Source organism: Drosophila takahashii, chromosome 3L, assembly GCF_030179915.1.
Source record: "Drosophila takahashii strain IR98-3 E-12201 chromosome 3L, DtakHiC1v2, whole genome shotgun sequence".
Lineage (NCBI taxonomy): Eukaryota > Metazoa > Arthropoda > Insecta > Diptera > Drosophilidae > Drosophila > Drosophila takahashii.
Window position 1 is genome coordinate 33,086,175 of NC_091680.1, and position 24,725 is coordinate 33,110,899.

A 24,725-nucleotide genomic window follows, 5' to 3' on the forward strand; every position below is an offset into this window, starting at 1 on the left:
TTGCACAAATCCCTAGCCAAATTGAGACAGTTTTACTACTGGCCAGGAATGGCGGTAGATGTGCAAAAGGCAGTGAAAGAGTGCGAGGTATGTAAGATCAGCAAGACCACCAACAAAAATAAAATACCCGACTACCCATGGGAGAACAAACGGTTACAGAACGGGCCGGTCAAAGGTTGTTTATCGACTTTATCGAACCAAAACTGGGAACTCAGTGATTTTTTTTACGCCTCGACCATTTCTCCAAATTTGTCTGGCTGCAGCCTATGAGACATGCAGTGGCGTTAGAGGTAGTCAAATTCCTCGAAACCCGAATTTTCCATCAGTACGAAGTACCCGAGAACATACACTCTGACAATAGAAAACAATTTGTGTCACAAATGTTCGCCGAGCTAATGAACCGCTACGGTATTCGACACGTGAGAACAGGGCTCTACTCCTCGCAAGCGAATGCAGCGGAGAGGGTAAACTGATCGGTGCTCAAAATTTTGCGGGCAACGATTGCATCGGATCAGCGAAATTGGGATACCCAGTTAAGCCGAATAGAATGTACCCTTCGGAGCGGCCGACTCGAATCGGCATGGAACCCTACTTTGCCATATTTGGGACACACACATGTGACACACGGCACTGCATACCCGATCTTAAGAAAGCTGGGGGTAATCCAGACTGGAGACCCAGAGTTAAGCCTACCAGATGAAATGGATCTCATCCGACAAAAAGTAAGCCAGGGGCCAAACAGGACCCATGAACGGGCGGAAAAGGCCTATAACACCCGCAGCAAGCCGGTGGAATTTTCCGTTGGACAAGTTGTCTATCGAAAAAACTACCGTCAGAGTAACAAAGCTGTGGGATACAATGGCAAGCTTGACCCGAATCGGATACGCTGCGCTGTACTCCAGCGTAAGGGCAAGGCGTTATACGAATGGGGAATGTCGGTGGGAAGAGCGTTGGCATATTCCATGGCAAAGACCTCCCTCTGGATGAAATCCGAGGATCTATCCCATTACAGAGAGGGAAAAAGCTTTGAACGTCGGAATTGGACTAGGGAAAATTGAATTTAATATAAACCACGACAAGGTGGCGGTTGTTATCCAGAAACATGAAAACTACCAGGGAGCAATACATGGAGATTGTGGAGACTGCTCGGCAGCTCCAAAGCCTGAGAGGATCGATGCGGGAAAGAGAGGACCGCGTAGCCGACATTAACGGAAAAATTACGGAGCGTCATAATTCACTAAGACAGGACTAGCACTGCCCAACGTTGTTGGCGTTAGAGCTAAAGCAAACGGAGCCCGACCGGAAGATAAAAAACCACATGCGTCACTGCCGTCAAGAGATCCGAAAGTCGATCTCGTTCGAGGAACCAATAAGAGGGAGACTCCGGGAGGAGTTGAACCAAGCTCAGGGACTCGTTAAGGAAGGACAAGACAAGGAATTGGAGTTGTTGGCATGGTTGCAACGGGCCACACACAAGTTGACCAAAAGGAGTCCAGGGCGGGGTATCCAGGCCAGAAGGGACATGCTGCTCATTCTGTAATCCTTAAAAATGTGAAAACAAAAAGAAAATTATATAAATAAACAGATAATAATAACTAAGAAAACCATTTTTATCGAATTATATTCTTATTCTTGGGGGGGGGGGGGGGGGGGGTTAAGTTTCGCTAAGTAGAAAACAGCGATAAAAAGAAAGTCGCGATTTCGTTTTTCTTTATTTTCTTTTTCTTTGCTGACTACACCGTATATTTTCTTTTTGCAGGTATATATATTTTATATTTTTTTATATTTATATTTTTTTTTTCAAATATGTATGTTAGGGTGGGTCGATTTGGAGGTCAACAAATCATAGGGGGGACGTATTCTATAGACAATTATAAGCAACTATGCCTTGGAAACCACGTTTGGCCCTCCGCATTTGCAAGAAAAAACTGGTTTTTTGATGAAAAATATCTCAGTAGCCTTGACTTTGGAACTTTTGTATGGACGAGAAAAAATATATAAATCGTTTGGGCGGAACATAATCAATGGACCATTGTAAGACATGTTGGCCAAGAAACTATACGCCTAAAACCACGTTTGACCCTCCGCATTTGCAAAAGAAAAATACTGGTATTTCACTTTATTTTTGAGAAAAATATCATTGTAGCCGTTACTAATATACAAAATAACAGTCAGGGTATTCCCTAAACTGTTGAATTGCTGAATTCTAGAATTTTGGTCAGCTGCAAATAAGCTGTTCCATACAAATTCCAGAACTCTCATATATATAGTGACATATCCATATCCATATATATATCCATATATATAGTGACATATCCATATCCATATACATTTCTTGTTTAATTATTCCATTTATACATTCGTCAAATACAATTTTACCTGTTTCTTTGTTAAATACTTTATCTTCACATAAGAAGTATTTGCCGAATATATTTTCTGTTGAAATTTCAAAAACGGGCGATTTAACTATCTCTGAGGGAATATGGGAAATTATCAAAATTTCATTTGTGTCTGTTTTAAACCAAGTGGAAGTTTTCATTTTCAACAATTTCTCAGGGTTCATGTTTTTTAAATAATCATGTTTTAATAATTTTGGATTGAATAAACCTAATCTTGTCAGTTGCATCCCTAACTCGATATCTTCTACGTATTCTGTAAAGTGTTGTAAATTAAATAAGGTGTGTTTCAAAAGTATACGACACCATTAATTTCTTAAATATTTTTTTTATTTAAAGTCGTATTAAGGTGATTATGTTTGTATTTAATCGTTATAACAAAACAAAGAATTTCATGTGAAAACAATATAATATTTGCCTCCATGGCATAAGTTATAACAAAATCTTGATTTTAAGGTGTTTCATAATTATACGACACCATTGATTTTTTCCGATTGCAATGATCAAACTTACCCGAAATTTTTTTTCTGGTTAAATATGAACTGAAAGATTTGATTTTGAGAGTAAACCAGCTTTGGGCTGGATCTTTGATCCTTCAAATCTTCGGCCCATACATAAATATTGAATATTTCTCTCTATACCTTAAAAAAAATTTTTTTTCGAAGTCATATCCCACAATTAGTCTTAACTTTTGTCTGGTCAATATTTTTAACACTTTTGAATCAAATAAGAATCCTGTTCAGTGTATTACGTGCAAAAATATTTGATTTCGGTCGATACTACGTCTCAAAATGAAGGAATTTGTTCTTTAAAACCTTAATCAACCTTTTACATTTAATGCTGGAACATTACAAAACGGGATGCCAAGTATACGCTCCTGAATGAAATCCCATGAAGAAAACACTCAAATTCGTATGAAAAAATTTCGAAAAAACTTCAAAGTGACGCGGACTGGGATCGCGTTTTAAATGTTCCAATCGTGAAATGTGGAAAGTTTATTAAGGTTTTGAAGAACAAATTTTTGCATTTGGACAGATAGTATCGCCCAAAATCAAATATTTTTGGAATAAAACAGTTTTGTTCCAAAAGGGCAGTTCATAAAAAAATGATTTTTTAGGTCTGTTTCGTGCACGTAATGAACTGAACAGGATTTTTATTTGATTCAAAAGGGTTAAGAATATTGACCAGACAAAAGTTAAGACGAGTTGTGGGATATGACTTCGAAAAACTACTTTATTAAGGTGTAGAGAGACATATTCAATATTTATGTTTGGGTTGAAGATTGAAAGGACCTTTGGGCTGGATTACGCTCAAAATGAAACCTTTTAGTTTATATTTAACCAGAAAAAATTTTTCGGTTAAGTTTGATCATTGGAACCGGAAAAAATCAATGGTGTCGTATAATTATGAAACGATCGCACATAGCCGAAAAATACACTATATTTCGAAAAATTAGCGGTAAGTCCCTAAAAAGAGGATCAAGGACGCGTGGTACTTTTTTTCGTACACATTATACATTGTTCTTTCGATCTGCATTTAAATGTTTCGCTTTCTATAAACAACAACAACTCTTCAAATTTTCAAAAAATAAGTGTGTTGGTGTCGTATAATTTTGAAACACACCTTATTAAAACGCTCGCTTGTTGTTCCCTTTCTCCGCCTGCCTTTAATTTATTGATTACTTCAATTCCATTATTTATGACATCGATAATCATATTTAAATCGGTGTTCTGAACACTAGTATCTACTAAATTATTTTTTATTCCATCTCATCTTTATCATCTTGGTCTAATGTTCCGAATAGGTATTTATGCTACTGATCCTACAATATTGAATAAACCTCTCTTACTGTGTTTTGCTAATGTAATTCCGTTAATTTCTCTTTTAAGTTTTTCTACTAGATATCGGATTTGTATTACGTCATTAAATTCATTAGCTTCTTTCAAAAGTTTGTTCAGTTTTTGTTATGTTTACACTTAGATAATGATATTCATAATTAATCGGGATATCTATTGATCCTGTTTTAAATACAAGATATCCATTTTGGGCCTTAATGGGATTTATTTCAATGCTCTGTCCGATTGTTAGTTGAATTATATTTGTTAGTATTATGGAGAAGGTCATTGTTTTAATTAAGTTGTTGTTGTTGGGTCCGTTCATTTTCTTCTGCTTGCCTGGAATTATCATCGTATTTACTTTTAATAATTATACCCTTGCAGAGGGTATTATAATTTCAGTCAGATGTTTGCAACGCAGTGAAGGAGACGTTTCCGACCACATAAAGTATATATATTCTTGATCTAGCCATGTCCGTCTGTCCGTTTCTATGCGAACTAGTCTCTCAGTTTTAAAGCTATCGCGATGAAACTTTCCCGAAAGTCTTCTTTCTATTGCACTATATCTTAAGGCTCCCATAGGAATATTCAAACAAATATAAGAAAACTCACTGTAACTTTGTAGGTAGTAGGCGTTTTGATTTTAACAACTTAAAAACAAAAATTAAATAATAGTCACGCTGAATCTGGAATTCCTGGAACTGCACAGAGTGAGCATTAAACTATAGGTGTTTGCTTTATCTGCAAGGGTATATAAGCTTCGGCTGGCCGAATCTAGCTTCCTTTTTTGTTTTTTTCTTCTTTTTAAATTTTGATTTATAATGAATAATCTTTCTTCCCCTATTTGTTTCCTCAAAATGTTTTTCGGTAATTTTTCTCAAGGTTCCTGTCTTCTTAAATGGATTTGTAGTTTTGGACTTTACTAAAGGTGCTTGTCTATATTTTGTGTCTATTTCGTAATCATGACGTTTTTCATTAAGCTTTTCAATTCTATTGACCGTGCTGTCAACGACATCAGACGTATTTTTGTATCGCTCCGCCGAATGATTACAAAATATAGTGAAAATAACCGAATTTAATTCGCGAAAAGACGCTCTGGGTAGGCATGGGTACAAGTGCTCGTGTTGCCCATGAAAATTTTAGATTAGTGTGATAAATTACTAATATAATCTATAAAGTATAAATTAAAAGCCAACGTGTCAGAGTGTAAGCTCTGAAACCTAAGTAAAATGAGCACAGCTCGGCAACAACAACAAGACGAAGGTCGACTTTCGTCAATCAGAAACAACGCTTACTTTTGTATACGAGCTGATGAGATACCAAAGAAAACTGCAACATTGCAAGTGAACACAGCGAGAGCGCGCTCGCTCTCCCCTGCATTATTATGTGCAAGCGGCACAGCACCCAATGAGCCGTGTAGTGACCAATGCCCGTCCCCCGACCCCTACGACCTTACAAGCAATATTACCACAACTGTGCTGGTAGTTTACCACTGTGACTTCGACACTAACAACAACAACCAACACAACAACAACTACATCTACTGCAGTCACTCAGCGCCCGGCATCGTCAGTTCTGACCGGCAAGCTCCCCTTCCCCCAACAAAAACCTACGAAAAATGCTAACGGAACGTTAATACAAACTGGAATCTATGTGCAAATAAAAAGAAAATTAAGCCCGCAATCTTCTAAAAAAACCAATGCATCAAAAGTATTAAAATCAAATACTACCACTGTCCCGAAAAATACGCTGACCAATAATAGATTTTCGATTCTTAGTGACACAGACGAAGATAATGCTGCCACTCAAACAACCACTGTTAAGAAACCAAGGCCACCACCCATATATGTTCGTCAAGGAAATTGTGCTGAGCTAGTCAAAAAAATAACTGACCTAATTGGAGCTAACAAGTTCTATGTCACTTCTATAAAAAGAGGTAACATAAATGAAACCAAAATTCAGGCAAACGATGAACAAGATTATCGATCAGTGGCCAAATACCTAGATGAGGGAAAAACCAATTACTATACCTATCAACTCAAAAGTAGCAAAGGCCTACAAGTAGTTATCAAAGGAATTGAATCAACAGTTCTGTTGCCGCCATAATTTAAGTTTAATTTTTATTTCAATTTGTTATATATAAGCACTCGATATACACCCCGAGGTATCGATATAATATGAAATGGTATTGATATGGACCTCATTTCACGCTCGCGAGAACCATCGCTAGAAAGAACAGAAGCGAAATAAGAGAAGAAAGAAGACAAAGTTTTTAAGCGTGCTCCGCAACGCAATTTTGTATTACACATTGATTCGGAAGCTGAAATTTAAATAAAGTTAATTTTAAACACATAGTTTATTGCTATCCGCCTGTGTTTCGAATTAGTTGTGTGGGCTGCTGTAAAACCAATTCAGTTTCGCTCTCAACATTCTTAAAAACTTTGTGTAAAGAAAAAGAAGAAAAAAAACTTTGCATAAAGAATGCGCAATTAGCCATAACATTGCCACATACCGAAAAACTTTATTCTTAAAGGCTTGTGCGACGAATTTCCAATTAGCCATAACATTGTGAAATTCTTAAAAACGCGTGGTTGCCGTTATAACAGTACAACTACGAAGCGACGCATTTGCAATTAGCCATAACATTGTGAAATTGCGATCGCATCCCTTTCTTGAACGAAAGGTGAGAGAAAACGTAATACGTAAACGGAGCCAACAAACCGCAGAAATTACGCACACAACTACAATTCCGCCACACGCCGAGTTCACATAACCGTACAAAAGTGAACAGAGATGAGCGAAGAAGTGTGCAGAATATGCAAGAAAAAAGCGACAGGAACTGAGCAAAGCTGGGTCCAATGCGACAGTTGTGACAGTTGGTGCCACTTTCGCTGCGCAGGTGTCGGCGAAGACGTTGAGAATAGCGACTGGAATTGCGATTTGTGCCTTGCTGGAGGCAGCGACGGAATCCCACTTGGAAGGACACTGCGATCACCGCTCCCAAATCAGTTCGACAACTCCATCTTATTATCCGTAAACCAGAATAAGATCGAGCAGCAAGTGAACTCGCTCATCGATATGGATAGTCCCGGCGAAGTACAGATTACCCCCGACAACAACTCTAACGTCAACAAAAACCAGCTAATGCTTGACATGTTAGAAGAAAAAAGAGCTTCCGAACAGAGATTTATAGAGGAGAAGGATAAAATTTTACTGCAAATGAACGTACTAGGCGGATCGACAGCCGGGCTATTTCAGGCGACCCCCGCATCACCCTCCACTTCCCAAATCGCCGCAAGACAAGCTATACCCAAGGATCTTTCTTCGTTCAGCGGGGATCCTGAGGAATGGCCGATGTTCATCAGTACATTCGAGCACAGCACTTCCGCAGCAGGATTCTCCAACGTTGAAAGCATGCTCCGTCTACAAAAGTGCCTAAAAGGCAGGGCACGCGAAATGGTAAAGGATAAGCTTCTACTTCCTAGCCTAGTTCCGGAAGTAATGAGCACGCTGAAAATGTTCTTCGGCAGACCTGAGCACATTCTGGAGAGGATGATCGACAAGGTGAGGAAGCTACCGCCGCCCAAAGAAAAATTGGAATCCATAATAGAGTACGCGCTCGCAGTGCGCAACATCTGCGCCACGATTGAAGCCTGCAGCCTAGAAGCGCATTTAAACAACCCAATGTTAGTCAAGGAGCTTGTAGACAAACTTCCAAGTAACCACAAATTAAATTGGGCGATGCACTCCCGCGACGAATCAGTCCCTCCCATTAAGGCCTTCAGCGACTGGCTTTACAAAATAGCGCAGGCGGCATCGACTGTCGTGACACCGTTTTCTCACAAGACTAGTTCTGTGAATACCCACAATAGTTGCGCAGCCAGTTCGAGCGAGGGATCTGCAGTTCAGCAACCGCCTAATCCAAAGTGCATTGCATGCGAATCCACAAATCATTGGGTAACACAATGCAAACAATTTAAATCCAGCGCCGTAGAGCAGAGATGGCAAGTCGCTAAAGCCGGAAAGGCATGCTTTCGATGCTTGAAGCTTCATCGAAACAATTGTCGACCAAAGGATTGCGGAGTAAACGGTTGTACAAGAAAGCATCACCCTCTACTCCACTCGGAAAATGTTCCCAATACAGCCAATGAAACGGGAAATCAAAGGCATGTAAGCACACACCAAGGCGATGTAGAAGGAAACCAGTTCTTCCGAATCGTACCCGTAACATTACATTATGCTGATCAAAAAATGGAAATCTTCGCTTTTTTGGACGAAGGATCATCTGTTACCCTAATAGACAAATCAATTTTTGACAAGCTCGGTATAAAAGGTTCACCGTCACCGATTTGTTTGCAGTTGTAGTAGGATAAGTCACTGACTATATTATTAGTATGTACGAATATACACGGCTATGGATATGTTTTAGAGTGTATAACCCAATTATGCAAATATGTATAAGTAGTGTTCGAAAGTAACGGTTATATGTTTAATAGTCGTTAGCATTTAAAGTAATCAGCTGTTAGATAGTTGCCAATCTGGCAACTCTGCAAAATGTTAAATATCAGGGTGATCGCAGCCAACTTCGCGTTATCTAATGTTAAAACCGACGGTATGTAAAATCGGGCAATTGCGAATAAGAAGTAAGAGAGAACGGTCGAATAAATAATGTGTTCTTAATATAAAACCCCGTTTTGTGCTACTATAAACTTCAGAAGTGGTCCTGACCCATAAAATGGATCTAATTGATGCACAACAATTTACGGTCGTCCAGCTTGTGAGGAGTCACCGAACTGACCCCCCACATTCTTGACAGTATTAAAATAATCAGTCACGGAGGCAAGAATTAAAATGGCCACGGAGGCATTATTAGGGTTAATAAACAAAAGACTCGTAGCCCTGGAGGAATAGATCGATAGTAAAGTCTAGTATTTAAGTGTTTTCTAGTTGGTATTTTGGGGCCAGGAAGGCCGATAGATAAATATTCTTAAGAATACTCATGTGAATATTTTTACGTTAAGTGCGATGAATATTTTTACGTTAAGTGCGATCACTATCGAGACACGCGGACCTGGCGGAACGGGGGCTTTTCGTTTCTACGCCCGAACGCAGCGGTTGCACGACTCCGTCACCCAGCGAGACCAACGCCAGGACACCGGGACTAGCGAAGTAAGTTAACCAAGTAAACCAGAGTAAACCAGAACCTACAGTGCGGGTAAATACCAAATACCGAGAATAAAAGTGAAACCAGAAAACTACCCGGCCCGAGTCGTCTACTAATTTGGGAAGCGGGGATCGCCACTCGAGCCACACGGGACCAGCGGAAGGCAGTGTACTTATTTGACTGGTAATATCTCCGAATAAGTGCCCTGTCCTTTTCCGTCGGTACCAGCGCCGGTAACCGGCCACTTATTTGTCTGGTCATATTCTGCAAATAAGTGTACCGTTTCCCGCCGAAACCAGCGCTCGGAACTGGCCGCTTATTTGTCTGGTCATCTTCTGCAAATGAGCGTACAGTTTCCCGCCGGAACCAGCGCCCGGAACTGGCCACTTATTTGTCTGGTCATCTTCTGCAAATAAGCGTACAGTTTCCCGCCGGAACCAGCGCGCGACCGTGACTCTAGTCGGCTCGAGAGTAAGTGCACCCAGTACACGCATGCGGGGTACAGGTGACCCCAGTCTGTAGGTTCCCTTTCGCCGCCGACGCCCGTAACCCACGGAACCAGCGGAGAGCCGAAGGACTTATTTGGCTGGTGATAGCTCCGAATAAGCACTCCTGTTTGGCGTCCGCGCAGCAACCCTTCCCGGCCGGCACAGGCCAGTGACCCCACCTCGTCTTTCTGATATCTACAAATTTATCTGTAGAGGATCCTGGGCAGACTGAGCCTACCCCAGCCCAAGAAAGTTCCTTACAGATTGGCGCCCGAACAGGGACTTTCTTGGGCTGGGGTAGGCTCAGTCTGCCTAGCTGGTCTTGCCCTCAATCCTCGACGAAGTCATTCTGGGAATCGACTTCCTGTGCGGCATTCGAGCGTCGATCATCTGTGGCCTAGCAATGCTACAACTTTCCTCTGAACCCCCAGGAGAACCAGGGCCGCCGGCATCAGTCGGATCCCGTCTCAAAGTATCAGCGCCGGCAACGCCAAGGGCTCCAGCAGCCACATCAGCGCCGGCAACGACAAGGGCTCCAGCAGCCACATCAGCGCCACGGGCTACCGAAGCCGCATCGCCAAGGGCTCCAGCAGCCACATCAGCGCGAGGTAGTTGCGGCACTAGCCGAACTCGAGGCAGCCGGACCACCGACCGCTCGCCTGGCACTACTAAACGATGCGGAGCCACCAGGAATCGGCTACGGTACGCCCTTCCTCCTAGTCACGTCATGGCTCGACAGTATGCAGGTACCAATGTTCGATCCTGGATACCTCACCCGCTGCATCGAGGAGAGCACTCCACGAGTGCCATGGCCAGCAATCTCGTGGGAAGGTGCATCGGTCGGCGGAGACGGACGGTCTGATACCGGAGGCAACCGTGCGCCCCTGCAGTGCACGCCAACGGAAGCCAAGGCGGCATGGGCAGGGTTGGAAGAGCGCTCATCAAGCCCCACGGTCTCAACGGCAGCGAGCGAGCCCCACATATCGGCAGATCTGCTACTGGGTTCGCCCATGAGGGAAGACAGGGATCCTCAGGACCCATTAGGACCACCAGAGCCAGTCAGGGCCAAGACGCCAGACCCCATCACGGGAGTGGACCCGATATCCGACGACACGCCGTCAGGTTCTCAGCCAAGATCGCTACCTACGACACCGGGACAAAGGATTCTCGTTGAAGAAATGGGCATCACCCTTGCACCGACGGTCCACAATCCAGGTCCAGGAACAGCAGACGAGCACTCGAGTCCGTTGGCACCGTCCAACGCCCTAGACGCTGGAGACACAGTTGACCTCGAGCTCTTCATGAACCTGGCCGAGGAGGACGAACTGCTGGGGACTCTCGGAAAACATCCGGAAGTCGAAGAACTCCTTGCCGAGGAAACGTGGATCACAGCACCAGAAGATTGGCACGTAAACACGTACGAACGTCGGCTACCGTCAACATTAGTGGACTTCGTCAGGGCCATCGACCGCCGGAACGTGCGAATCCTGCGGCGGTACGATAGCCACGAGTTTCGCGTTATCGTCACGGCCAGTCGGACAATCAAGGTGGTACAACGTCCTTCACCGGAAGAAAGGGGGGGTGTGAGGAGTCACCGAACTGACCCCCCACATTCTTGACAGTATTAAAATAATCAGTCACGGAGGCATTATTAGGGTTAATAAACAAAAGACTCGTAGCCCTGGAGGAATAGATCGATAGTAAAGTCTAGTATTTAAGTGTTTTCTAGTTGGTATTTTGGGGCCAGGAAGGCCGATAGATAAATATTCTTAAGAATACTCATGTGAATATTTCTACGTTAAGTGCGATGAATATTTTTACGTTAAGTGCGATCACTATCGAGACACGCGGACCTGGCGGAACGGGGGCTTTTCGTTTCTACGCCCGAACGCAGCGGTTGCACGACTCCGTCACCCAGCGAGACCAACGCCAGGACACCGGGACTAGCGAAGTAAGTTAACCAAGTAAACCAGAGTAAACCAGAACCTACAGTGCGGGTAAATACCAAACACCGAGAATAAAAGTGAAACCAGAAAACTACCCGGCCCGAGTCGTCTACTAATTTGGGAAGCGGGGATCGCCACTCGAGCCACACGGGACCAGCGGAAGGCAGTGTACTTATTTGACTGGTAATATCTCCGAATAAGTGCCCTGTCCTTTTCCGTCGGTACCAGCGCCGGTAACCGGCCACTTATTTGTCTGGTCATATTCTGCAAATAAGTGTACCGTTTCCCGCCGAAACCAGCGCTCGGAACTGGCCGCTTATTTGTCTGGTCATCTTCTGCAAATGAGCGTACAGTTTCCCGCCGGAACCAGCGCCCGGAACTGGCCACTTATTTGTCTGGTCATCTTCTGCAAATAAGCGTACAGTTTCCCGCCGGAACCAGCGCGCGACCCTGACTCTAGTCGGCTCGAGAGTAAGTGCACCCAGTACACGCATGCGGGGTACAGGTGACCCCAGTCTGTAGGTTCCCTTTCGCCGCCGACGTCCGTAACCCACGGAACCAGCGGAGAGCCGAAGGACTTATTTGGCTGGTGATAGCTCCGAATAAGCACTCCTGTTTGGCGTCCGCGCAGCAACCCTTCCCGGCCGGCACAGGCCAGTGACCCCACCTCGTCTTTCTGATATCTACAAATTTATCTGTAGAGGATCCTGGGCAGACTGAGCCTACCCCAGCCCAAGAAAGTTCCTTACAAGCTAAAGAGGTGGCTGGCGGCGCTGAACTTGCCAACCAGCGGCAACAAGGCAGAACTTGCAGCACGGCTGAATAGCGTGGACTCCGGAATTCGCGGAACTCGTCCACAAACCCCATTATTGGAGGATGAAAACAATGGTGATATACTCCAGGAGTTGGCGCTAGATGACGACTTTGGGGAGAATTCCTCTGTGGAGGATGCCGAACCTAGGTCAGAGCTGATTCCTGCAGCGGCTACAAAGGCAAAGGGAGACGAGTGGTTTGATGTAGCCGACGAAGTATTGTCGCTACAACAAATACGCGCTGAAATTGAGGCTGGCAAAAAAGAGCTCCAGAACATTCTGGCGAAAATAAAAGACGCGTCGCAAGCAGTTTCCAATGACGTCATCAGCAACACAAAAAACTACAACCAAGCAGTGTTCGCCGGGGAAGTCAAGGAAGCAGTGGTCGCCGAAGTAGTCATGCAAGCAGTAGTCGGCGAAAACTTCAACGAAGCAGTTGACGAAAAAATACCAAATACCGATAAAAGTGCCGATATCGATATTGGCGCTGATATCGATGTCAGCAAGGGTGTTGAGCAACGACAAATGGCAGATGTAAACAAAGGACTTCAGTCGACAAATATTTCAATTTCTTTGGCCAAAGAAATCATCATGGACTATGATGGATCGTCGTGCGCAAACATTTGGGCTCAACAAGTACGAAACATTGCTGATCTGTACAACCTGGATGCAGTGTGCGTGAAAATAGTGATTGTGTCCAAACTGAAGGGTATCGCCCAGCGTTGGTTACACGCAAATGCAACGCGCATCATGGAGCCAGCAGAGAAACTGTTGGAACAGCTGATCTTAGCATTCAGCGATAAACTTTCTAAAGCAGAAGCACGGCGCAAATTTGAAAATTTGAAGTGGCACCATACCGAAAAATTCGCTGCATATTTTGAAGCCATATTTTGAGCCTGACGAGTTGGTTGACCAGATAGTCGAGGGAATACCAGCACAGAATTTGCGTGATCAAGCCCGGATCCAATGTTTCACAGATCCTATGCAAATTCTGCGTGCGTTTGCTGGTATCCGATTGAGCAAGCCTAAGGAGTCGGTTTCGAAGGAGATATCTGCAAACCGAAGCAACAACGGAGGATTTCGCTGCGGTAACTGCACATCGCCAAGGATTGTCGAAAACCAGCAAGGGAACCAGGATCTTGCTACGCTTGTGGCAAGTTCGGTCACTTTGTAGCCCAATGCGAGGAGAGGAAGGGAAATGCTGAAAATAATTATGTAAGGTATTTTAACATTCATTTTGACAGTCAAATTATATCTCCTATGGGTGCAGCATGCATCGTAGACTCTGGCAGTCCTATTTCATTAATGAAAAAATCTTTGTTGCCCACTGAGGCCCAACTACAGGAAGTCACCGAACATTATTTTGGCATAAACAAAAGCCCATTAAAAATATACGGAAAAATTTTATGTTTTGTACTAAAAGGAAAAATAAAATGTTACTTTAATTTAACGGTTGTTGCCAATGAGTCTATGATCCATGATGTGGTTTTAGGTAGAAATTTCATGCAAGCTTGCGATTTAAATTTAGATTTAAGAACTCTAAAGATGATAACGGTAGAAAATGTATCAAAACATAATTTAAAACAGCCTACTAAAGATTTGTCATTGCCTATCGCTGAGGTCAATCATAATATTGAGTGTTTGGATGATGATATAACTGAAAACGTTTTGGAATGGTCAAAAGCAGAGCAAGCAGTCGTTAAGAACCATAATGCAAAAATAGGGCAAATGGCTATGATACAAGGTAGTGAAACGGTACGTCAAACAGTTACGCGACAAAACAGTGAAACAACAGGTCAAACAGTTACGCGACAAAACAGTGAAACAACAGGTCAAACAGTTAAGCGACAAAACAGTGAAACAACAGGTCAAACAGTTAAGCGACAAAACAGTGAAACAACAGGTCAAACAGTTAAGCGACAAAACAGTGAAACAACAGGTCAAACAGTTAAGCGACAAAAAAGTGAAACAACAGGTCAAACAGTTATGAGACAAGACGATGAAACAACAGGTCAGACAGTTATGAGACAGGATAGTAAATCAATAGAACAATCAAAGATGAAACAAGTTAATAAAAAGACAGAGGAAACGATTATAAAAGAACAAAAGACAGTAAATGTAAAAATGCAACTAGAACCCGACGATTTTGAAACCGAAATACTGAACATTGACTTTACAAACGATGAAACCATTGATTTTAACTGGGACAAAAGCACAACTTATCAAATACAATGTAGATTCTTAAGAATAATTCAAAACAGCTATGTGAAAGCAATTAGACCTGAAAAGCCTAAGATTAGAGCAGAAATTAAATTATGTTTAGAGAATGTAAAGCCTTTTAGTTGCAGTCCTCGACGATTTTCATATACAGAAAAGGATAAATTACAAAAATTATTAGATGAATATTTGAAAAACGAAATAATAAGACCAAGCGAATCAGAATTTGCCTCCCCGATAGTTATAGTTAAAAAGAAAACAGGTGACATTAGACTATGTATTGACTATAGGAAACTTAACAAAGCTCTGCTAAAAGACAATTACCCACTTCCACACATAGATGATTTATTAGACAAATTAGTTGACAAAAGAGTATTTTCAAAGTTAGACCTAAAAAATGGATATTTCCATGTTTTTGTAAATGAAGAATCTGTTAAATATACGTCATTCGTAACTCCACTAGGACAATTCGAATTCTTAAGAATGCCGATGGGTATAAAAAACGCACCGGCAGTTTTTCAACGTTTTGTTAATAAAATTTTCGATGATATGATTAGAGCCAACAAAGTAGTAGTTTACATGGATGACATAATGGTTGCAAGCAAAAATGTAAATGAGCATTTAGAAACGTTGGACGAAATTTTTAAAAGGCTTACTCAGAATAAATTGGAACTTCGAATGGACAAATGTGAGTTTTTGAAATCAAATATAAAGTACTTAGGATTTTTAATATCGGAGAATGGCATTAGGGCAGACGATAAGGGCATTGAGGCTGTGAAAAATTTTCCAGTCCCCTCAAAGGTTCAGGCAGTGCAAAGTTTCTTGGGACTTTCTTCATATTTTCGAAGATTCATAAAGGATTTTTCTACAATGGCAAAGCCATTGTACGATCTTTTGAAAAAAGACAAACCATTTCGATTCGGAGAAGAAGAAATGAATTGTTTTTTAAAATTAAAAGAAAAGCTTATCGAGTCACCCGTACTAGCGTTGTATAATTACAAAGATGATATAGAATTACATTGTGACGCGAGTGCTTTAGGATTTGGTGCGGTGCTTCTACAAAAGAAAGACGATGGCAAATTACACCCGGTATTCTATTTCTCTAAGCGTACCACTGCAGATGAAGCTAAATTGCATAGTTTTGAACTCGAAACTTTGGCAGTTATATATGCTCTTCGTAGATTTAGGATATATTTGCAAGGAAAACATGTCAAACTAGTAACAGATTGTATTGCCCTTAAGTTAACTTTAAATAAGGCAGAACTTAATCCAAAAATCTCAAGATGGGCATTGGAGATGGAAAATTATGATCTTGAAATATGTCACAGAGCTGGGAACAAAATGCAGCATGTTGATGCCCTCAGTAGGTATAACAGTATTCTAATAGTGGAAACCAACAGTTTTGAAGAAAATTTAATAATCTGCCAAGGAAAAGATCTAAGAATTAAAAAACTTAAAACCGTGTTAGAAAAGACAGAACTTAAGTTATTTGAAATGAGAAATGGTGTAGTATACAGAAAAGCGAATGATAATAGGATATTATTTTACGTACCAGAAGAAATGGAAGAGCAAGTATTATATAAATACCATAACGAAATAGGACATGTAGGAAGGGATAAAATGATGGATATAATCGCAAAAACGTATTGGTTTCCGTGTTTAAAAGAAAAGTGTGTATCACATATAGAAAATTGTTTAAAATGTGTAGCGTTTTCACCAAAATCAGGAAAGGGAGAAGGCTTTTTGCACAGTATTCCGTTCGAAGTAATCCATATTGACCACTATGGTCCAGTAGATTCATCAAGAGCAAAGAAACATATTTTCGTTGTAGTTGACGGATTTACAAAGTTTGTCAGACTGTATTCAACTAAGTCAACGAGCACCAAAGAGGTAATAACAGCATTAAAAGATTACTTTAGAGCTTACAGTAGGCCAAAATGTATAATATCTGATCGTGGTAGTTGTTTTACGTCTAAGGACTTCGAGGAATTTATGGAAGAGTATAATGTTAAACATGTCAAAATAGCCACAGGCTCACCACAAGCAAATGGTCAAGTTGAGAGGATTAACAGGAGCCTTGGACCGATGATCGCGAAGCTAGTTGACCAAAGTAAAGGTATATACTGGGATAACGTTATAGATAAAATAGAACATGCTCTCAATAATACATTGCATAGAAGTATAAGACAACTTCCGAGTAAGATGCTTTTCGGTGTAGAGCAAAAAGGCAAGATAATCGATGAACTCAAGGAAAGACTAGAAGATATAAATGAAAAGTCAGATAGTTTAACACAGATAAGGAAACAAGCGGCGACTCATCAAAAACAAGTTCAAGATTATAATGAGAAGTCCTACAATAAAAGTCGAGTAAAGGCTAAGAGTTATAGAAAAGGAGACTACGTTATGGTGAAGAATTTCGACACGACTGTTGGTGCTGCTAGAAAACTGATTCCCAAACATAAAGGACCTTATATGATTGCAAAAGTGATGCGCAATGACAGATTTTTACTAAAAGACGTAGAAGGGTTTCAATTAGCACATAGACCTTACCTAGGTGTTTGGAGTGCGCAAAATTTAAGACATTGGATAAAGAGTAAAATTAAAAAGTAATAAATAACAACTAGCTCAAACTAAGATAAAAATATTGTACATAAAATAAGCATAATTTGTAAAAAAATCGAACTTTGATCAGGTGATCAACTGGTCAGGATGGCCGAGTTGTAGTAGGATAAGTCACTGACTATATTATTAGTATGTACGAATATACACGGCTATGGATATGTTTTAGAGTGTATAACCCAATTATGCAAATATGTATAAGTAGTGTTCGAAAGTAACGGTTATATGTTTAATAGTCGTTAGCATTTAAAGTAATCAGCTGTTAGATAGTTGCCAATCTGGCAACTCTGCAAAATGTTAAATATCAGGGTGATCGCAGCCAACTTCGCGTTATCTAATGTTAAAACCGACGCTATGTAAAATCGGGCAATTGCGAATAAGAAGTAAGAGAGAACGGTCGAATAAATAAAGTGTGCTTAATATAAAACCCCGTTTTGTGCTACTATACAGTGGACTGGAGAAACAACCCGGTTCGAAAATACTTCCGTGCGAGCATCAATCCAAATCTCAGGCGTAAACTCAGAAAAACGTTACTGGCTCAACAACGTTCAGACTGTCCAAAACATTGCACTGCCAAAGCAAACCGTCGATATGGATGAGTTGCGCAGTAAGTACAGCTATCTAAAGGACCTGCCATTAGAGACCTACTCCACGCATCCAATGTTATTAATTGGAACAAACAACTGGAAAATAGCCGTTCCTCGCAGGATCCGCGAAGGCAACTGGAACGACCCAATAGCGTCAAAGTGCATGTTGGGGTGGACCATCCAGGGATCGGCAAACTCAAACCGTCACGTATCTATGCACCACTGCGAATGCAACTGGCAAGAGCTTCATGATGAAGTGAAAGAGCAATTCAACCTCGAGTTAACTCCGCCTAAAAAACTCCTTTCAAGCGAGGACAAGCGAGCAGTCGAAATCCTAGAGCAGACTTGTCAGCACAAATGTGGAAAATATGAAGTTGGACTTCTTTGGCGGAATGATCTTCAAAAACTTCCCGAGAGTCGCATTACCGCTCTAAAGCGCCTACAATGCATGAGAAACAGAATTCTGAGCGAACCGGATATGTTTACGAAAATCGACGACCAAATCAAAAATCTTCTTACAAAAGGATACGCCAAGCAACTGTCCGACGAGGAGGCGGAGAAAGAAGAAACTCGCACCTGGTACTTACCCATCTTTAAAGCCTTAAATCCGAATAAGCCAGGAAAAATTAGGCTAGTCTGGGATGCGGCAGCAAAAACAAATGGAATATGCCTCAACGACCTTTTGTTAAGCGGACCGGACTGCTTAAACCCACTCATCGACGTTCTTCTAGCCTTCAGAGTCGGAAAAGTCGCCGTAAGCGGCGACATCGCCGAAATGTTCCACAGGATCAACATTCGCCATGAGGACATGCATTCCCAGCGCTTTCTTTGGTACGACGCCAACCGAAACAAGATAAACACTTACGTCATGCGTGCCATGACCTTTGGTATTAGTTGCGCGCCATTCATAGCCCACTACGTGCGCGACAAAAATGCTGAAGTCCACCAGCAGCAATTCCCTTTAGCCCTGGATGCGATTCAGCGTGCGCACTACGTCGACGACTTCATCGACAGTATGAGTGATGAACAGAAAGCCATCGAAATATCCAGCCAAGTAAGAGAGGTCCACGCCAGAGGCGGATTCGAAATCCGAAACTGGGCGTCAAATTCGAGTACAGTTCTCTCGTATCTTATGAAAGATGGAGACGCCAAAAATCAGGAACCAGTGCAGTTCGGCGGTACAGAAAAGGTTCTGGGTATGTACTGGGACCCACATAACGATGTTTTTAAGTTTGTTTGCAGATTCACAAGACTTAAGCGAGATGTCCTTACCGACCCTGCAGTTCCAACGAAAAGAGAAGTCCTTCAGGTTCTCATGTCGATCTTCGACCCCTTGGGCCTACTGTCATGCCATACGATCGGATTAAAAATTTTTCTGCAGAAAATCTGGCGTGCAAATATCAGCTGGGACCAAGAGCTGCCAGAATCACTGTTGGATGACTGGAACCAATGGAAGCTGTTACTGCCTCAAGTGGCAACAATTAACATTCCGAGATGCTACTCCCCAAAGATGTCTGAAGAGACCCGAATCGAACTGCACACGTTCGTGGACGCTAGCGAGCATGCTTACTCCGCTGCTTGCTACCTGCGAGTATCACAAAAAGACGAGGTGGACGTAATACTTGTGGCCGCGAAAAGCAACGTGGCGCCACTAAAACCACTATCTATTCCGCGCATGGAGCTCCAAGCCACCGTGATGGGCTCACGCTTAGCCAACAAAATCATCAACGTACGTAATCTTCGAGTCGACGATCTTATGTTCTGGTCGGATTCACGAACTGTTTTACAATGGCTGTCGATGGATCCTCGCAACTTTCAACAATTTGTGATGCACAGAATCGGCGAAATCCTAGAGACCACCCGAGCGGATCAATGGCGATGGGTCCCATCAAAACTCAACGTTGCAGACGCCGCAACTGAAGTTATCAAAAAACCTTGTGTGGACACATGGCTTTACGGACCCGAGTTTTTGAAAAGCAAACCCTGCAAGTGGCCAACAATTCCATCACGGGCAACGGAGATCGATACGACCGAACTACGCAGACACATCTTTACAACTCGTAATGCAAATAAAGTCTTACTCGACGTGGATTATTTCTCCGATTGGCGGCGCCTTTACAGAGCCGTCGCGAACATGTTTCTATATATCCAGCGACTACAGGCAAAGTGTCAAAGGACCTACATGCCGACAGCAGTGACCGAGTTTCACGTCAAAAAAGCACAGACCCTTCTATACAAAGAAGCACAGAGGCTCGAGTTCGCGGAAGAAATCAATTCATTGAAGTGCACAAAACCAATAAGCGCAAAAAGCAGATTGACTGGCTTGAACGCATATCTGGACGACAACGGAATCCTGCGCACTAGAGGTCGAGTGAATGCAGTCGGATATACTATGGACGCGATAATATTGCCCCCAGAGAATCGAGTAACATTTTTATTGGTCCGGTTCTATCACGAAAAATATCATCACCTCGCTCACGAAACCGTGATAAACGATATAAAATCCAACTTTTATATTCTGCGCCTAAGAGTACTGCACAAATCCATAAGAAAAGCCTGCCAATTATGTAAAAATCGTAGCGCTATGCCACAGCCTCCACAAATGGCCGCTGTTCCAAAGGCTAGGTTGACAAGCTATGAAAAACCGTTCACGTGCACCGGCGTTGATTATTTTGGCCCTATCCTAGTCAACGTCGGAAGACGCAAAGAGAAGAGATGGGTTGCGCTGTTTACCTGCTTAACCCTGCGTGCAGTCCACTTCGAAATCGCTCACAGCCTCGATACAAGCTTCTGCGTGATGTGTTTCACCAATTTCATGGCACTTCGTGGGACACCAAGAGAAATTTACTCAGATAATGGCACGAATTTCAAGGCCACGGAAAAGACATTGCGAGAGGAGCTGATCAAGATCGACTTTGACAAAATTGCAATCAAGTTCGACGGTATTAAATGGGTCTTTAACCCTCCAGGAGCCCCCCATATGGGCGGCGCTTGGGAAAGATTAGTCCGCACTACCAAAACGGTCCTAAAAAGCATCTGCCCGAATTACTCATTCAACGACGAAAGCCTGAGGTGTGCTCTGATGGAAGCACAGTTCATCATTAACTCGCGCCCGTTAACTTTCGTCAGCCTGGACTCCGAGGACGACTCTGCGTTGACTCCAAACCACCTGCTGATGGGTTCATCAAACGGGTACAAGCCGATCAAGGAAGAGAACATGAATTTAAGACGTCATTGGAACGAGGTAAAACTCTTTGGAGATCGCTTTTGGCAACGCTGGGTGAGGGAGTTTACACCGGTGCTTACTAGACGCACTAAGTGGTTCGAAAAGTGTCCCCCTTTATCAGTTGGAAGCATAGTAATGATCGTCGACGAAAACTTGCCTAGGAATTTATGGCTTAAAGGACGAGTGACCAACACTGTTACCGCCAAGGACGGACAAGTTCGCCGAGCGACTATTAAAACGCAGTATGGAGTTCTCGATCGACCAGCTACCAAGATTGCGGTTCTAGATGTCGGCTTAGAAGATGGTAACTGACCACCCTAGGGTCAATTACAGGAGGGGGAATGTTGCCGCCATAATTTAAGTTTAATTTTTATTTCAATTTGTTATATATAAGCACTCGATATACACCCCGAGGTATCGATATAATATGAAATGGTATCGATATGGACCTCATTTCACGCTCGCGAGAACCATCGCTAGAAAGAACAGAAGCGAAATAAGAGAAGAAAGAAGACAAAGTTTTTAAGCGTGCTCCGCAACGCAATTTTGTATTACACATTGATTCGGAAGCTGAAATTTAAATAAAGTTAATTTTAAACACATAGTTTATTGCTATCCGCCTGTGTTTCGAATTAGTTGTGTGGGCTGCTGTAAAACCAATTCAGTTTCGCTTTCAACAAGTTCCAACCATTGAAATAATAGATGGGCTTAAAGAAAAGGGTTTTAATGCCAAAACGGCTATAAACATAATAAACAGAAACAAAATTCCCCAGCCAATGTTCAAGATAGAACTGACACCGGAAAATATGCCTTTAAATAGAAATGAATTTCACTCAATCTACAAGCTTCAATATCTATTGCACCGCAGAATCACGGTTGAGGAACCCCATAAACGGAATGGACCCATCCAATGTACGAACTGTCAAGAATATGATCATACGAGAACATACTGCAAACTTCGCGCAGTCTGCGTTGTCTGCGGGGATGCACATTTAAATATGGACTGCCCTCTAAATAAGGAGAACCAATCTGCCAAAAAATGTAGCAACTGTGGGGAAAACCACACGGCCAACTACAGAGGTTGCCGTATTTATAAGGAGATGAAAAACCGCCAAACCCAAAAAATAACTGCAGCTAGAAACCCAGCCATCCGCCAAAATCTTCCATACATACCATCAACAACTACACCGGGAGTCTCTTTTGCTCAGGCGCTGAGTTACAACAACGGGTCTTACGCTTCAGTTCCAACACCTACATTTAAACAAACCACTCCAGGATTGTTGGAGCAACAGGCATCGAACCATACTTCGGAAAGTATCTGCGTAAACACATCCCAATTACCTAGTGGTATAGAATTAATGCTGGCAACTATAACAAAAACAATGGGAGCAATGCAGCAAACTCTGCAGGAGCTTGTGCGCACTCAAAATCTCCTCCTGGAGCTTTTAGTCAAACAAAAATCTTAGATGATTACTTTTAAAATATCTTTCTGGAATGCGAATGGCATTTCGCAGCACAAATACGAGCTTATGCAGTTCCTTGATCAATATGACATTGACGCCATGCTCATATCAGAGACTCACTTAACAAATAAAAACTATTTTCATCTTACTGGCTATACATTTTATACGACAAATCATCCTGATGGGAAGGCTCATGGAGGTACTGGAATTCTGATAAAGAATCGCATTTGGCACTACGAGATGCCATCATTCGCTACGACTTATATTCAAGCAACAGCAGTACACCTCGAAACCCAAAGCGGCTACCTAAACCTAGCCTCTATATACTGCCCACCGCGCTTCGCTATTACCGAAGCAGAATTCCTAAACTTCTTCGATGTATTGGGTGACCGCTTTATAGCAGCTGGTGACTACAATGCAAAGCACACCCACTGGGGATCTCGACTCATCAACCCCAAGGGAAAACAACTCTACAACGCGATTATAACTCCGCGAAACAAGCTTGACTTTATTTCTCCGGGTAAGCCTACATATTGGCCAACAGATCCAAATAAGAAACCTGACCTGATTGATTTTGCTATCACAAGAAGAGTGCCGCAGGCTCATGTGCGTGTGGAGCACTTATCAGATCTATCATCAGATCATTCGCCCATCTTGCTTCACCTCTACGACCACCCTCAGGTTACAGAACGGTTACATTCTCTAACTACTGGTAAAACAGACTGGCTCAAATACAGAAAGTATGTAAGTACTCATATTAATGACCGCCCAAACATTTCCTGTGAAGAAGACCTCGACAATTCAGTTGAAGAGTTAGTGAGTGTTATTACACTGGCTGCACAACATTCCACGCAACCTATAACATCTAATAAACCATTTAACAGCAGACGTGCTTCTAGGCACATCGAAGAACTGCTATACAATAAGAGAAGGCTTCGTCGAGAGTGGCAATCCCATAGATCCCCAGCCTCCAAGGAGCGCCTAAAAATAGCCAACTGCATGCTCCGCAAAGCACTAGAAGCTGAGAAAAATAGAGATGAACTATCTTTCATGAAGCAACTCTCACCAAATAGCAAAAGATATCCACTGTGGAAAGCTAAGTCAGGCATATGTCCACCAATAGAAAGTGAATCACCCCTACATACGCAAACAGGAACTTGGGCCCGCAGCAACGAAGAGAGGGCGAATACATTTGCCCACCACTTAGAAAATGTCTTCAAACCACTTCCAGCAACGAATAGCTTTGTGCTGCCATTAATCTCCAATCCTGAAGCTAGCCCGCAAATTATATACCATCCAGAAGAAGTTACAAGAATCATACAGTCCCAAGACAAAAAGAAAGCACCGGGTCACGATCTCATCACCCCAAAAATGATTGTAGAACTGCCAAACTGTGCAATACATCTTCTAACCATAATATTTAACAGCATGATGAATTTGGGATATTATCCTCAACAATGGAGGAAGTCTGTCATCATAATGATCCATAAAGCCGGAAAAGACAAGTCCCAGCCATCGTCATATAGGCCAATCAGCCTTCTGCCGTGCCTATCAAAGATATTTGAAAAGCTCCTCCTCAGTCGTATCAAGCAATACTTACAAGCCCACAATGCAATACCAATGCACCAATTCGGATTTCGTGAAAAACACGGAACTATTGAACAAGTGAACCGGATAACCTCCGAGATACGAAATGCATTTGAAAGGCGAGAATATTGCTCCGCTGTCTTTCTGGATGTCGCACAGGCCTTCGACCGCGTGTGGCTGGACGGCTTAATTCATAAAATCAGATTAATACTTCCACAAAGCACGCATACAATTTTGGAGTCCTACCTACAAAAAAGAAGCTTCGCAGTGCGATGCAAAGATTTCATCTCTGATTATCATCCAATAAAAGCTGGAGTACCCCAAGGAAGTGTGCTTGCGCCGACATTGTATATTATTTATACTGCAGACCTCCCGACATCCACTC

General features: G+C 42.4%; 1 protein-coding gene and 1 long non-coding RNA gene across 3 annotated transcripts in view; one reads left to right on the plus strand and one right to left on the minus strand.

The window, feature by feature from the left end:
* Positions 1-24,725, minus strand: part of Snap25 (Synaptosomal-associated protein 25kDa) — a 510,490-nt gene that overhangs the window by 46,032 nt on the left and 439,733 nt on the right. The gene's annotated exons all lie outside the window — the stretch shown is intronic.
* On the plus strand, positions 13,737-14,091 carry LOC138913064 (uncharacterized). The gene is made up of 2 exons (XR_011418638.1): positions 13,737-13,856; positions 13,912-14,091. It is a non-coding gene; the product is annotated as an uncharacterized lncRNA (long non-coding RNA).